This window comes from Pelophylax lessonae, assembly GCF_965119305.1.
Source record: "Pelophylax lessonae genome assembly, chromosome: 2".
NCBI lineage: Eukaryota > Metazoa > Chordata > Amphibia > Anura > Ranidae > Pelophylax > Pelophylax lessonae.
In genome coordinates this window covers 238474502-238488970 of record NC_138769.1, presented here as the reverse complement: position 1 = coordinate 238488970, position 14469 = coordinate 238474502, and positions in this window count along the sequence as shown.

Genomic DNA, 14469 nt, shown 5'->3' with positions numbered 1-14469 from the left:
GGAGGTTGTCTCATTGTTGCCCATCTACTGCCCCTGTTGTTAATTTCATTAACACCAAAGCAGTGAAAATGATTAACAACCCCCTATGCTACTTAACTGACCAGATCAATATTCAAGGGGTTTAACTGACTTAATGCTATACTCTGAAAAATCCCTGCTCCTTTATTTTTTTTTTGAGCAGTGTACATTCCATATCAATATTTATGCTACCAAAATAATGTGTACTGTAAATTGCCTCAAGCATTGCTGCTTATTCTTCTTGCTGGAGGATACCATTTTTCTGAAGCCCAAAGCCCTGGCTATAAATCATAAAGCAGAATTAAACTTGTTGATTAACTAGTTTCAGAAACAGTTTGATTTGATTTGGTTGTCCTCAAACCATCAAATGACTGGTGTCATATGTCACAAGTGCTGCACCATGGCAGTTCCAGTTCAAACAGAAGCAGCTTCCTTGGCTGTATAGGATAGGAGTGTTTAATTCTGCTTTAAAGCTGTCAGCATATTCGGCCTCTACAAACTCAACAGTGCCTAAAAATGCCTAAAAATGGAGAGCAACTGAGCATGTGCAGAGCAGGGTGAAACAGTGTGTTACTGGATTTTAAACAGTATAGACACTTTTTTCTTTTTAATGTTTTACATAGCTATACCTGCAAACTAGGGCCAGCCTGAAGTGATCTAGTAGGACTTTCACTAGGAGTTTCACTTTAAAGCGGAACTAAACCCATTAATTGAACATAGTTACATTCCCAGCATGCCGATTATACTAACTGTCACATTTGATTGTGCTTTCAGCCAAACTATCAAAGCATCAAATGGCTGGTGTCAGAACTAATCACATGTGCAGAACCATGGCAGTTGCAGACCAAACAGAGGCTTAAGATGGTGGCTTCCTTGGCAGAAAAGGATAAGAAGGTTTAGTTTCTCTTTAATGCTGAAAATGCTCATTTTTTTGGCTGTGATTCTGATGCTTTGACCTCAATAATGTCTGAATCACTGCTCTGGAACACGTACAGAGATTCTGTAAGTAGTTCTGACAGTTATTTAAAGAATGTTTGTAAAGAATGTTTGTACTGAAAAATACTGAAGTTAGACACAGCTAGGCATATCATTTTTGTGTATTCATTTGTTACAAACCATTTGTTCTTGGAGCTGCTTTTAGTTTGCAGCGCTGTTTGAAACAAAAAGTAAGACCATGAACCGTGCACTTAAGCCCTCATTCACACTTGGCATTTAGCTCAAGTGCATGAGCTCAGGGGTTTAGGAGCGGGTAGAAGGCAGGGTGCATTGTCCAGCCCTGCTGCCATCAGCCTGTAAAATTATATGAGAAGCTAAAATCTGCTGTCAATGAATGGGGCTGGACAGGACACGAGTTTTACTAATGTTTAGGCCAGTATACACCCTGGGATGAATGCCTGAAAGGCATTAAGTCTGCATTCTAAGTATCTGTCCCTTGGCTCACTGGCAACTAACCTCTACTGGCCACTAAACAATAACTTTTTGAATGATCTTCTTTCAAAGATGTAAGTTTGCATTGAGGAAACTTGCACAGTGGCTAAGTGGTTAGCACTTAAGCCTGGCAGCACTAGGGTCATTTGTTTGAATCCCAACCATGGCAGTACCTGCCTGGGGTTTTCAAGTTCTCCCTGTGCCTGTGTGGGTTTCCTCCGGGTACTCCAGTTTCCTTCCACACTCCACAGACCTGCTGATAGGTTAATTGGCTCCTGTCTTGGTACAGTATGTGTATATATGAATATGAGTTAGGGAACTTAGATTGTAAGGGACTGATGTGAATATACAATATATGTGTGAAGCACTGCATAAATTGATGGTGCTATATAAGTACCCGTAATCAATAAAAATAAATGTTTGTGCCTGTGGGTAGGGAAAGGGTAAGTTGAGCAGGCACCATCAATTGGTCAGGAAAATCCATCCAGCCCAAACAAATGTCTCCCTCAGCAGGTTCAGACAAGAGATAATGGAGAAAGCATGCACAAAGCATTCCCCAAACCAGATGTTTAGATTAGGACTGGAGGATCTTGTATATATGTATGCTTCACCGAATGGCCACACCTGCCAATTCAAACCTATGTAACCATGGACATTTCGATTTAGTAAAACTCACTTTTTGCCACAACTTGCTTTGTATACAACCCACCAGGGGAACTGTCCTCCAGCAGTCAGATATTAAGTAATTAGTGATACTTACTATCTGACTGCCGGTGGACAGTTTCTCTGGTGGGTTCAAGGTATTGCAATAAATCACTGCTTAGACAGCCTCTCTGAATCAAATTGTATAAATCATGTGATGCCCGATCTAACTTTTGTTTTAAACAAAAAAATGTGCATTGCATTTTCAGAAAGTTACAACAGCTGCAGATTATAAAGGAACAGTCATTTTTAATAACATTCAATTACAATATGATTTGTGTAGCAATTGTAAACGCTACATTGTTTTTTCTTTATTAGCTATTTTTTTCCCTTTAACGTTTAAATTAACAAACTTAAAGTGTATGTTTTGAATAGCTTCTCTCTAGAATCTTTGCTGGGGTTTTACTGTCAACAGAGACTCTGCTAAAAAGTTTTACCCTTACTTACTATATCAGATTTTACTAGATAGTCAGAGAAGGAAAATCCCCAACAGCAACACAGACTTTAAGTTATGATATATGTATGAATGAATGTGCACTGTCTAGCTAAATATCATACATATTTCAGTACAAGTTGCAAACAGTTAATCCCGGTCATGGCATGATTTTGATAAAACCACATTTGGTTTGGCTGTAACAATTGACAATTCTGGTACAGAATGTTTCCAGAGCAATAGGCCAGAAGTAATAATTTATAAACCAATAGTGAATTTATTTGGTATGGCTGATAGTAACATAGTAACCTTATGATGAGGTTGATCACAGATATTGTGTAAGATATATTATGCTGGAAATTTTTTAGACTCAGCTAGAGTCAGCAATCAATAATGGGATGGATATCATGTTCTCTACAGAATTAATGTTTTTCCAAAATGTTATCACTTACAAATTTTACACATACAAACATCTAAAATTAAATATATCAAAAATGCACTTATGAGTTTTAATGTTATTATTTACAGGGATAATTAACAAAGCATTACAATAGTACTCATTCTTAATTAATTTTAATCAGACATGTTTAAGAGTGTTAACCATATATTAATACATATTTATGGGAGTCTTTATTTCTTCACAAAACTGGGTCATAATTATAAAAAAAAAAAAAAAGTAATTGCACTTTAAATAGTTAATTGCTCAGTCTTTAAACCATGTGTCAAGGCAATGTTTGTAACGTCCTATTCTTCATTTTTTTTTCCCAGTTACTTTTTACTGATCACAGTAAACTAAATGAATAAGCTACGAATTCATAGTTTCAAAAAGAAAATATACAGTATCTCACAAAAGTGAGTACACCCCTCACATTTTTGTAAATGTTTTATTATATCTTTTCATGTGACAGCACTGAAGAAATTATACTTTGCTACAATGTAAAGTAATGAGCGTTCAGCTTGTACAACAGTGTAAATGTGCTGTCCCCTCAAAATAACTCAACCCACAGCCATTAATGTCTAAACCACTGGCAACAAAAGTGAGTACACCCCTAAGTAAAAATGTCGAAATTGGGCCCAACGTGTCAATATTTTATGTGGCCACCATTATTTTCCAGCACTGCCCTAACCCTCTTGGGCATGGAGTTCACCAGAGCTTCAGAGATTGCCACTGGAGTCCTTTTCCACTACTCCATGATGACATCATGGAGCTGGTGGATGTTAGAGACCTTGCGCTCTTCCACCTTCCGTTTGAGGATGCCCCACAGATGCTTAATAGGTTTTGGGTCTGAAGACATGCTTGGCCAGTCCATCACCTTTACCCCCAGCTTCTTTAGCAAGGCAGTGGTCGTCTTGGAGGTGTGTTTAAGGTCGTTATGTTGGAATACTGCCCTGTGGCCCAGTCTCCGAAGGGAGAGGATCATGCTCTGCTTCAGTATGTCACAGTACATGTTGACATTCATGGTTCCCTTAATAAACTGCAGCTTCCCAGTGCCGGCAGCACTCATCCAGCCCCAGACCATGACACTCCCACCACCATGCTTAAATATAGGCAAGACACACTTGTCTTTGAACTCCTCAACTGGTTGCCACCACACAAGCTTGACATCATCTGAACCTTAGTCTTTAGCAAACTGTTTGCTGGCGTTCTTGTGCATCATCTTTAGAAGAGGCTTCCTTCTGGGACGACAGCTGTGCAGACCAATTTGATGCAGTGTGCGGCATATGGTCTGAGCACTGACAGGCTAACCCCCCCACCCCTTCAACCTCTGCAGCAATGCTGGCAGCATTCATACGTTTATTTCCCAAACACAACCTCTGGATATGACGCTGAGAACCTGCACTCAAATTCTTTGGTTGACCATGGCGAGGCCTGTTCTGAGTGGAACCTGTCCTGGTAAACCTCTGTATGGTCTTGGCCACTGTGCTGCAGCTTATTTTCAGGGTCTTGGCAATCTTCTTATAGCCTAGGCCATCTTTATGTAGAGTAACAATTATTTTTTTTTAGATCCTCAGAGAGTTCTTTGCCATGAGGTGCCATGTTGAACTTCCAGTGACCAGTATGAGAGAGTGAGAGCGATAACATCAAAATTTAACACACCTGCTCCCCATTCACACCTGAGACCTTGTAACACTAATGAGTCACATGACCATAGGTAGAGAAAAATTGCTAATTGGGCCCGATTTGGACATTTTCACTTGGGGGTGTACTCACTGTACTCACCAGCAGTTTAGACATTAATGGCTGTGTGTTGAGTTATTTTGAGGGGACAGCAAATTTACACTGTTATGCAAGCTGTACACTCACTACTTTACATTGTAGCAAAGTGTCATTTCTTCAGTGTTGTCACATGAAAAGATAGAATAAAATATTTACAAAAATGTGAGGGGTAAACTCACTTTTGTGAGATACTGTAAAGTAACTAAACACATGGGTCCACTTTAAATAGTCCTTTATTTAAAAAAAAAAAAGTTAAATCCCTTATCAATCACATTGTTCAGGGATGTAGATCCAAGTGAATCACAATAAATGACGCCTGCTGAGTTGCCAAAAGAAAACAGCGAAGACCTTGGACACAATCTTCTCCGAAAACTGTTCTCATCACATGACAAGCATAAGCATTGTCAATCATGTCGTCCAGCAATGTAGATCCATGCCAATCACAATAAATGATGCTCACTGTCCTGCTGCCACAATCTGCACCCAATGACTGCTCTCTACAAATGACAATTCCTAGGCAGCTAAGTGAATGTAAACAAAGGGGTGGAGTACATCTAGTGATGTCATTGATCTCATATGGATATGCAAGGAGAAATTATTTTAAACATGTTAAAGTGAAACATTAAACATGCCCAATACCTTAAAAGCATGCTTAGGGAACACCTTAACCACTTCTGGACCGGAAGGTTTTACCCCCTTAATGATCAGGCCATATTTTGCGATTCGGCACTGCATTATTTTAACGGTCAATTGTGCGGTCGTGCAATGCTATACCTAAATAAAATTGATGTCCTTTTTCCCCCCACAAATAGAGCTTTCTTTTGGTGGTAGTTGATCAGCTGTGCGATTTTTCTTTTTTGTGCTATAAACAAAAAACAGCAACAATTCTAAAAAAAACAATATTTTTCACATTTTGCTATATAACATTCCCCAAAAAAATGTAAAAATCGAAATTTTTTATCATTTTAGGCCAATTTGTTTTCTGCTACATATTTTTGGTAAAAAAAAAATCACAATAAGCGTATTTTGATTTAAACAATAACTCACCCTAGCTCCACCGCACTGTGGGAAGATAAAGAGCTAAGTGTCGGTGCTCAGGCTGAACGTCCAAACCAAATGTTATATGAATAAAGCCGGCACACGAAAAGTCTTCTTCCAAGTAAAATTCTTTATTCCAACATGGATAGCAGTGACAACATGACAAATGCTGACGCTTTTCGGCTTTACGCCTTCCTCATAGCATTATTTTGATTGGTTTTGTGCAAAAGTTATTGCGTCTACTAACTACAGTACGGGAAGGATTTATGTCAATTTTTATTGTTTTTTTTTTTTTAACTAGTAATGGCGGCGATCTGCTTTTTTTTGCGGGACTGCGACATTGCGGCGGAAAGATCGGACTCCTAACTGACATTTTTGACACTTTTGGGGGGAACAGTGACATTATTACAGTAATCAGTGCTAAAAATATGCACTGTTACTGTAATAATGACACTGGCAGGAAAGGAGTTAACAGTATGGGTGATCAAGGGGTTAAATGTGAGCCTAGGGTAGTGATTATAACTGTGGGGGGCGTGGCTTGTGAAATGACCATAGAGACCTGTGTTCCTATATAGAAGGATCACAGGGGCACTGTGATCATTCCAGAGAGAGAAGAAAGGTCAGATTTTTACAACAGCTGACCATTCTTCTCTCTCAGCGGGGATCGATCGGGGGTGTCAGACGGCAATCGGTGCTGCCTGCCCGCTGCTTCGGGATACCTGCGCAACCGACGTATAGCTACGTTGGTTTGCCCAGGTGCGGCTGCCTGCCGCAGTATAACTGAGGCGGGCGGTCATAAAGTGGTTAAACATTACTGTGAAATAGTACACCTGTATGATGCATAGAATGTACTATGGCAAAACTGCCATTTACAAAGAAAAAATGCTGTATAAATTGATGGTAAATTACATTTTCCTGTCAGATTAGCTGATAGCTGCCATAACCCCGGTATTTTCTTACTCGGCCGGTGGTCCTCTTTCACATAAAAGTGGTCCCAGGGGCGGATTCGCTGTGGGATCACTTTAATGGGTGGCGGGAGAGGTGCCCACCCCCCTCTCGCTGCTTCCCGGTCATTTTCCCTGCTTACTGGAGCCATCGGTAGCGGAGAAAACGATCCAATCCATCCATGTCCCAGGCAAGAAGTCAAGTGAGGGCAAGATGGGCCCCACTTAACTCTATGGCCTTGGAGGACCGGAGTGATGTCATGCGTTGCTTCCTCCCAACGGTCTTAAAGGGCCCATTTTTTTTCTTACTGAACAAAAATTATTTTTTTTTTCTTTTGCTTTTAAGCGTAGATGTGAGATCTGAGTTCTTTTTTACCCCAGATCTCAAATTAAAGCGGAGTTCCGACCTCAAAATCGACTTTACACCATCCGCTTGCTGTAATGTAGCTGAAAAAGAATTGGATAATTTACATTTTTATTTTATTTAATTACCTTGTTATTAAAGAAAATATACTTACCTTCCCTCCTCTTCCTCCCTCTGCGGCCGCTCTCTTCCTGCTTGCATTGACTCCTGGGAGCTGTGCGTCATCGCTCCCAGGTGTAAGATTCTGGTACCTCTGGTACCCTTATTTTCTATTTTCTTTACAAATATGCGTCCCACCTTTCTAATTAGGTGGTATGCATAAACCTTTAAGACGGATGACGTCATCGCCGAGCGCCGCAGAGCGGCTATTTCAACCGCCGGCGTTCTCTCTCACATTGTTCGTTCAAACTACCTATGTGTCCACATGCTTACAAGCTTGCCTTGCTACCGGAACCTCCAGCTATTCCTTTTACTTGGAAACAGACCGGAACCTCGCTACCGATCCCTGTATCTCGCTACTGGATCACTCCCTTACTACTGGACCCTTCTACTACTAACTTACTAGTGATAAGTACCCCACAGGGGAATCCTCCATAACCTTACTTACACTATCTACCTCTGCACATAAGGACTGTTACTATCTATGCATACTAATTCTATCATCTGCACTGTTACATAGATTGCTAGCTCTTGAGACTACTACCATCTATCCTTGCACTGGGTTAGTCTATCCTGTATTTGTCATCTGCTGTCCTTACCACCTGTTACCATACTCGATTACTAACCTATCTGCATTCTACCTAATACCATCTAATACTCTCCTGAACATTTCTATCAAGTGCTTACCATCTCTGTCACTGTTCACACCTGTCCCTTCAGCACATCATCTTCATACTATCATATACATCCTATCACTCCAGGAACATCTTATTGAGTGTGTATATCTGTATGCTGAAGATGACAGGCCCACAGTGATGAGTCTGGAGAGTTGGATCTGGTTATTCAACACATCTCTACATGACTACTGAGTGGAGATTCTGCAGCTGAAAATCCAGCCTACTACAAAAACGCAGGAGCGTTACACCAGGAGTCAATGCGCCTGCACCCGCCCTGCTCGTCACTTCCGGTGCAGGCACGTTATTACCTGCTGAACAGCTTCTGGGCATGCCCAGAAGCTGTGCAGGGATGACGCGCCTGCACCAGAAGTGACGAGCAGGGCCGATGCAGGGCATTCTGGGACTCCGAGGACACCGAAGAGGACACTCTGGCTTCAGCTGCCCACACCTGAGATGGCAGCGCTGGACAAGACATTTTCAAGGTAAGTATTTCTTCTAAAAGGTAAGTGAAACTGGGGACAGTTCAGAGGCTATCGTTGCTGAAATACACTAGCCCTGACTGTCCCGGGGGTACTTTTATCTAAAATATTTTTTTGAGGCCGGAACTCCGCTTTAAAGAGGACCTGTTTATTACTATTACAAAAGATGTTTACATTCCTTGTAATAGGAATAAAAGTGATCAAAAAAAAGTTTTTTAAACGGACAGTGTAAAAATAAAAATAATAGGTAAAATAAATAAGAAAAACATTTTTTAAAGAGCCCCGTCCCTCCGAACTCGCACACAGAACCGAACGCATTCGCACGTCGCGCCCACATATATAAACGGTGTTCAAATCACACGTGTGAGGTATTGCCGCGATCGTTAGAGCGAGAGCAATAATTCTATCTCTAGACTTCCTCTGTAAGTGTAAACTGATAACCTGTAGAAATGTTTAAACGTCACCTATGGAGGTTTTTAAGTACCAACGTTTGTTGCCATTCCACGAGCATGCGCAATTGTGAAGCATGACATGTTGGATATCTATTTACTCGTCATAACATTATCTTTCACATTATTGAAAGAAAATTTGGCTAACTTTACTGTTTCTTTTCTTTTAATTAAAATAATGTTTTTTTTTTCTAAAAACAATTGCGTTTGTAAGGCCACTGCGCAAATACAGTATGACATAAAGTATTGCAACAATCTCCATGTTATCCTCTAGGGTCTCTGCTATAAAATATATATATATATATATATATATATATATATATATATATATATATATATATATATATATATTTATTTGGGGGTTCTAAGTAATTTTCTAGCGAAAATATACTGATTTTAACTTGTAAACAACAAGTGTCAGAAATAGGCCTGTCCTAAGGTGGTTAAATTTATACCAGAACCCTTATCCATGATGAAAGTCTGTTACTGATTTTCAATTAGGAACTTCACTAAATAACAAAAAAAAGGAATTGGATCACCAAAAATGTATATCAAACCCTACCAGACCAATGTTGATGAGAGCAAGAGCCTTTACTTGTTCACAAAAAATGTTAACAGTAAATAAACACACCGCACTTTTACAAGTACTGTATTTGAAAAATATCACATTGACCCACTGACACGTCTACCCGTATTGGAGACACGGGCCAAATGACAAATTACAAGTTGACAGTTGAATTATAAACAAAGGGGCAGGTGTGGTGGCTGATGTCATTAACTACACATGGGCATAGAATTGTTTCAAAGTGCATAGAAAGCCATTTTTATTTTGGATAGAATGGGGAAGTGTTTGAATCTATGTTAGATATTTTTTGCTGCGGTTGTCCCAGCTAGGAAAACGTATCCTTCCTGTTTGTTCTACTGACCATAGCCAAAGGCACTGAACATGAGAAAAAAATCTATAATTTTGAGCAGTTACTAAATGAAGAGGGAATCTTCCAAAGAGAAATAACTGTCTAGAGCCTCGTATTCACTACTATTTTTTTTTTTTTTTTTCGTTCAACCCAGCTGGTCAGAGCTGCTGTACTAACAATCTGATTTTAATAAAGTGATCTCCCCAGCTGTCCTATTGTGTTCTGACAGGGGGACAGCCCCCCGCCAGAACACTCTAATCAGTGCTCTCAGGGCCATTGGCTGAGAGCGCTGATTGGGGGACAGTTAGCAGACTCTTTTCGGTCATGACCCTTCGACAGAAGCTTCTGTCGGATCAGCTGCTGTACACACGAGCCGAATGTTGGCCGATAATCGGATTGTGTAAACTAGGCTTAAGAGTATTAACCTTACTTGGAGAAATATCTTTGCTCTTCCTACTGTTTCTCAAGATAGGAAGTGAAAGAAAATCTCCAAAATGGGACAGTAAAAGCTTGTCAGGGGAACTAAGGGGCCGAGACCAACCTCTGAAACACAACCCCACACCATAATCCCCCCTCCAACAAAGGATTTGAACCAGTGAACAAAGCAAGGTTCATAAAGACATGGATGAGCGAGTTTGGGGTGGAGGAACTTGACTGGCCTGCACAGAGCCCTGACCTCGACCCAATAGAACACCCTTGGGATTAATTAGAGTGGAGACTGCAAGCCAGGCCTTTTCATCCAGCATCAGTGCCTAACCACACAAATGGTAAAACATTCCCAAACACACACTCCTAAACCTTGTGGACAGCCTTCCCAGATGAGTTGAAGCGGTTATAGCTACAACAGAGTAGGCCATTAAAGTTCATGTGCGGGTAAATGTAGGTGTCCCAATACTTTTGAGAATCTAGTGAACAATGCTTTTATATTGTGCTTACATTAATCAAATCTCTATCAGATCCAAATGTGTTCATACAGTATATATGTATTCTTATCCTCATGTATCTCAAATAAAGTCTTTCATAATATTAGCATGCGTCTGTCAAGAAGTCTATTGGATGAAATGCATTGGAAATTACGTCAGACACCAAAAGTGATCTTATCACGCACAGGAAGTGCTGTAGCATTTTTCTACGGTGATTGTTTGTAAGTAGATTGTGAACATTAAACTTTGGATTATTTGATTTACTGCTGCACTGTGGGCCCTGTTTTAGTATCTTGCAGGAGTCCTAATCCTGGAGGAAAGAGGCAAAATTGTATCAAATACATACCATAATTTAGAGCACTGCCTCCAGTGGGGCTTCTTGGCTGGCACAACTAGCAAGTTGTCTGGCCAGGATAACAGAAGTGAGCTGGGAGATCGAGTCTCACACCACCTTCTTCAACAAGGATGACACCTGCGCAGTCTCCTGCTATCTGTCCACTGTGAATTCTTCCAGGCAGCCTTTGCACACTAGTTTGTTGGCCATAGGAACTGGGCCACACGCCCAGCACTTCTTTTTACTAGTGCACTGATATTGCTCAGAAGAAGAGGAGGAATGGCATCTCTTTTTGGATTTCCTCTTGGAAAGGGATTGGTGCCTGTGGCTGTGCTTTCCTGAGGAGCTTCTGTCTTCTCTGGCTCTTGACCTTTGAGAATGTGAGAGTGCGAGGCTGAAACAGATCAAAGCAATCCGCATAAAGAGGGAACTCTTTTGGGAAATCTGAAAACGTACCCCTTCAGTGGTCCCCTACCTTAGTAGTTTAAGGTCTTGTAGATGCGGTGACTGACTTATGGCTGTAGGATACTTGGGACGGCCAGCTGAAAGAAGAATGGCTAGAAAATGAAACAGCAGCAGGATAATAAATATTTAAAGAGGAAGAAAGAAGAGAGGAAACAGCAGGGGACACCAAAGAGAAACCTGCCTAGAAAAAAAAAAAACACAGACAGGACAGATCCACCCAAAAACCAAGAGGATCTGTTTTTTCCAAGTAGCCAGGCAATAGGAAGGCTGGGGACCTCCCAAACAGTGCAACCCACACTCCTGCAATGGTCAGAGCACAGACCCATCTTTCAGGAGAGAGAGCATAGGGAGAGGAAAATAAAATTGTACAAGGTAAAACAGACAGAAATAAAAAGAGAGTGCACTGTAAGAGGCCCAAAAGGCAAATAACAAGAGAAATGAAAGCAGTTGCTGGCCCCCTCACTGCCTCTGCCCACAGTCACCTATCACATGGCAGATTTCATTCCTAAGGAGGAAACACTGCAAGCCCCATCAAGACCCACAGAAGGGGCTCCCAGGCTATTTAGCGTATTTATCAGCTTGAGCATGGGGACTGTGTACTGGGAGAGACTGAACCCAGCCGGACCCTGCAGAGGTGGGGATATAATATTGTTTACTCTTCTCTGGTGCATTGAGGTATAAGGAAAACAAAAAGAACAGAGTTGTGACTAACTACTACTTTTTTTAATGCTATTCACTGATCCTGAGGGAGTGTACAAGAAGCGGAACTCTATCGCTGGTATGCTGCCATGTTAGCGTCAGGAAAGAGTAATAATGACAGTGTAACACTCTGGTAAGGTGCATGGTGTGAAAATATCTATGCCAGGTGGCTGGGAACAATATTTTGCTTTTTGAGCAATTGAGTATGTGATGCTATGTAAGGAAATGGCATTTTGCACATTTTTAAAAAATCAAACATTTTTTTAGGTTATATGCGTTTTGTTGGGGTGTGGAAGTGATTGAAGCTCATCAGAAAGGATTATTTGAGGATGCACTTATAATTTTGCCACTCCTAAAGACATTAGAGCTGTGATGCTATATGTTAGAAGGCTAATTTATTAAGCCTAAATTTGTGGGAGGAGAACTATATCTTCACCTCTCTTAGGTCCCTACCTTGTCGTCATACATTTTGTTACGTTCTACGTTTTTGGGTACGTTTCTAACACTGCCTTTTCCTGTCACGGTGGCTTAAATTTTGAGATTGCAGATTATGGTTTGTCTGTTACTTCTTGCTCTTGCTTACTTCATACTCTTTATCGTTATTCGATATCCACATATTTCCAATTGCCGTTATATTCGTATGTGTAGCATTTTGGATCGTTTGTGTATATCTCATTGTTTATTCGTAAAAAAAAAAATTCTACTGTTCTATGATTCGGTTAGTACCTTGTCCAATGGTACTAAAGTTTTTGGGGTGTTATGTTAAACCATGGGTGCAGCTTGGGCTATGGTCATTTTGTCTAGATTGTCTTAATTTTTGTTAAGTGCTATTTATTAAAAAAATAAATTCAAAAAAGGGAGTATTGGGGGTAGGTTGCATTCATAGGGCCTTCCATATTTTCTATCTCTATCAGGGCAATGTGACAGATATAAAGGAGAATTTTCTTTTACACAAATCTTTGTTTTTCAGAGGGTGTATACTACCTGTATATATACCTGACTTTCCAAGTATTGCCTTCACTATGTAACTATGTCTAGGTTACCTGTTATCAGGTATGTTTTTCTTATTTTTCTATGTTGTCCCACTCATGCATAATAAGGTTTTGCAAAGTTACATAATATTGACACATATAGTTGGCAATCATATGTCATATTTTTCATGACACATCGTTACATTCTTACTGTTTACCTGATATGTACTTCAGGTCTGTGACAGATCGGTAGTTTTATTCATTAGTCTGATTGCCACAGGCTCTCATGGTCTGCCACATTGTTATGTGATTGGACTAATTTTCTAATGTACAATAGTGATGGGCCGAACACCCACCTATTCGATTTGCACCAGAACATCTTGAACAGGGGAAAAGTTCTAGTGAACATTAGAACTCTATTAAAGTCTATGGGACACGAACATGAAAATGTAAAAGTCCTCATTTTAAAAGCTTACATGCAAGTTATTGCCAAAAAAGTGTATTGGGACCCGGGTACTATCTTCAAGTGATCCCAGATCCCTAGCAAATCCAATCAGTTACATCAGCATCAGGGGCTTGATAACTGCTGTTGATCCAGGACTGATTCATTTTTATAAATGTCAGCCGGTCAATGGAGTCTGTGGACAGACGCACTTTTTTATCTGTCACAAAACCTCCAGCTGCACTGAATGTTTGCTCTGAAAGCATTCTGGAACCAGGACAGGCCAGAAGCTCGAGTGCATATTGAGAAAGTTCTGGGCAGTGGTCCATCTTCAAGACCAAGTGGATGCTCAGTTGGAAAGGTCTCCAAGTCTGCTCTTGCCCCTAGATAATCCTACACCATATGCTGCAGACACTGCCAATGGTTGCTTAAACCTAACAGCCCTGGGTGCTGAGGACTAAAGAATTGTTTAAAGGCGTCAGTCAGCTGGCCGCCTTCTTCACCGTTCCTCCTTTGACCGAACAAAGCTTCATAAACACGTTTTCCAGGAAATGGTGACCCCCCAGTGGCTGGAAAGGTATTACACAAATATTTCTTCAAGGCATCCGTAAGATGTTTCATCCTCTGTTCCCTCTGTGAAGGCAGGATGAGCTCTGCAACTTTACCCTTGTAACGTTGATCAAGGAGGGTTGCCAACCAGTAATGATCCCTCTCCTTGATACCATGAATCCGCGAGTCCTTTTACAGGCTTTGTAGCATCAGGGAGCCCATGCAGTGTAAGTTTGAGGTGGCATGAGATTCTGAGTTCTCTG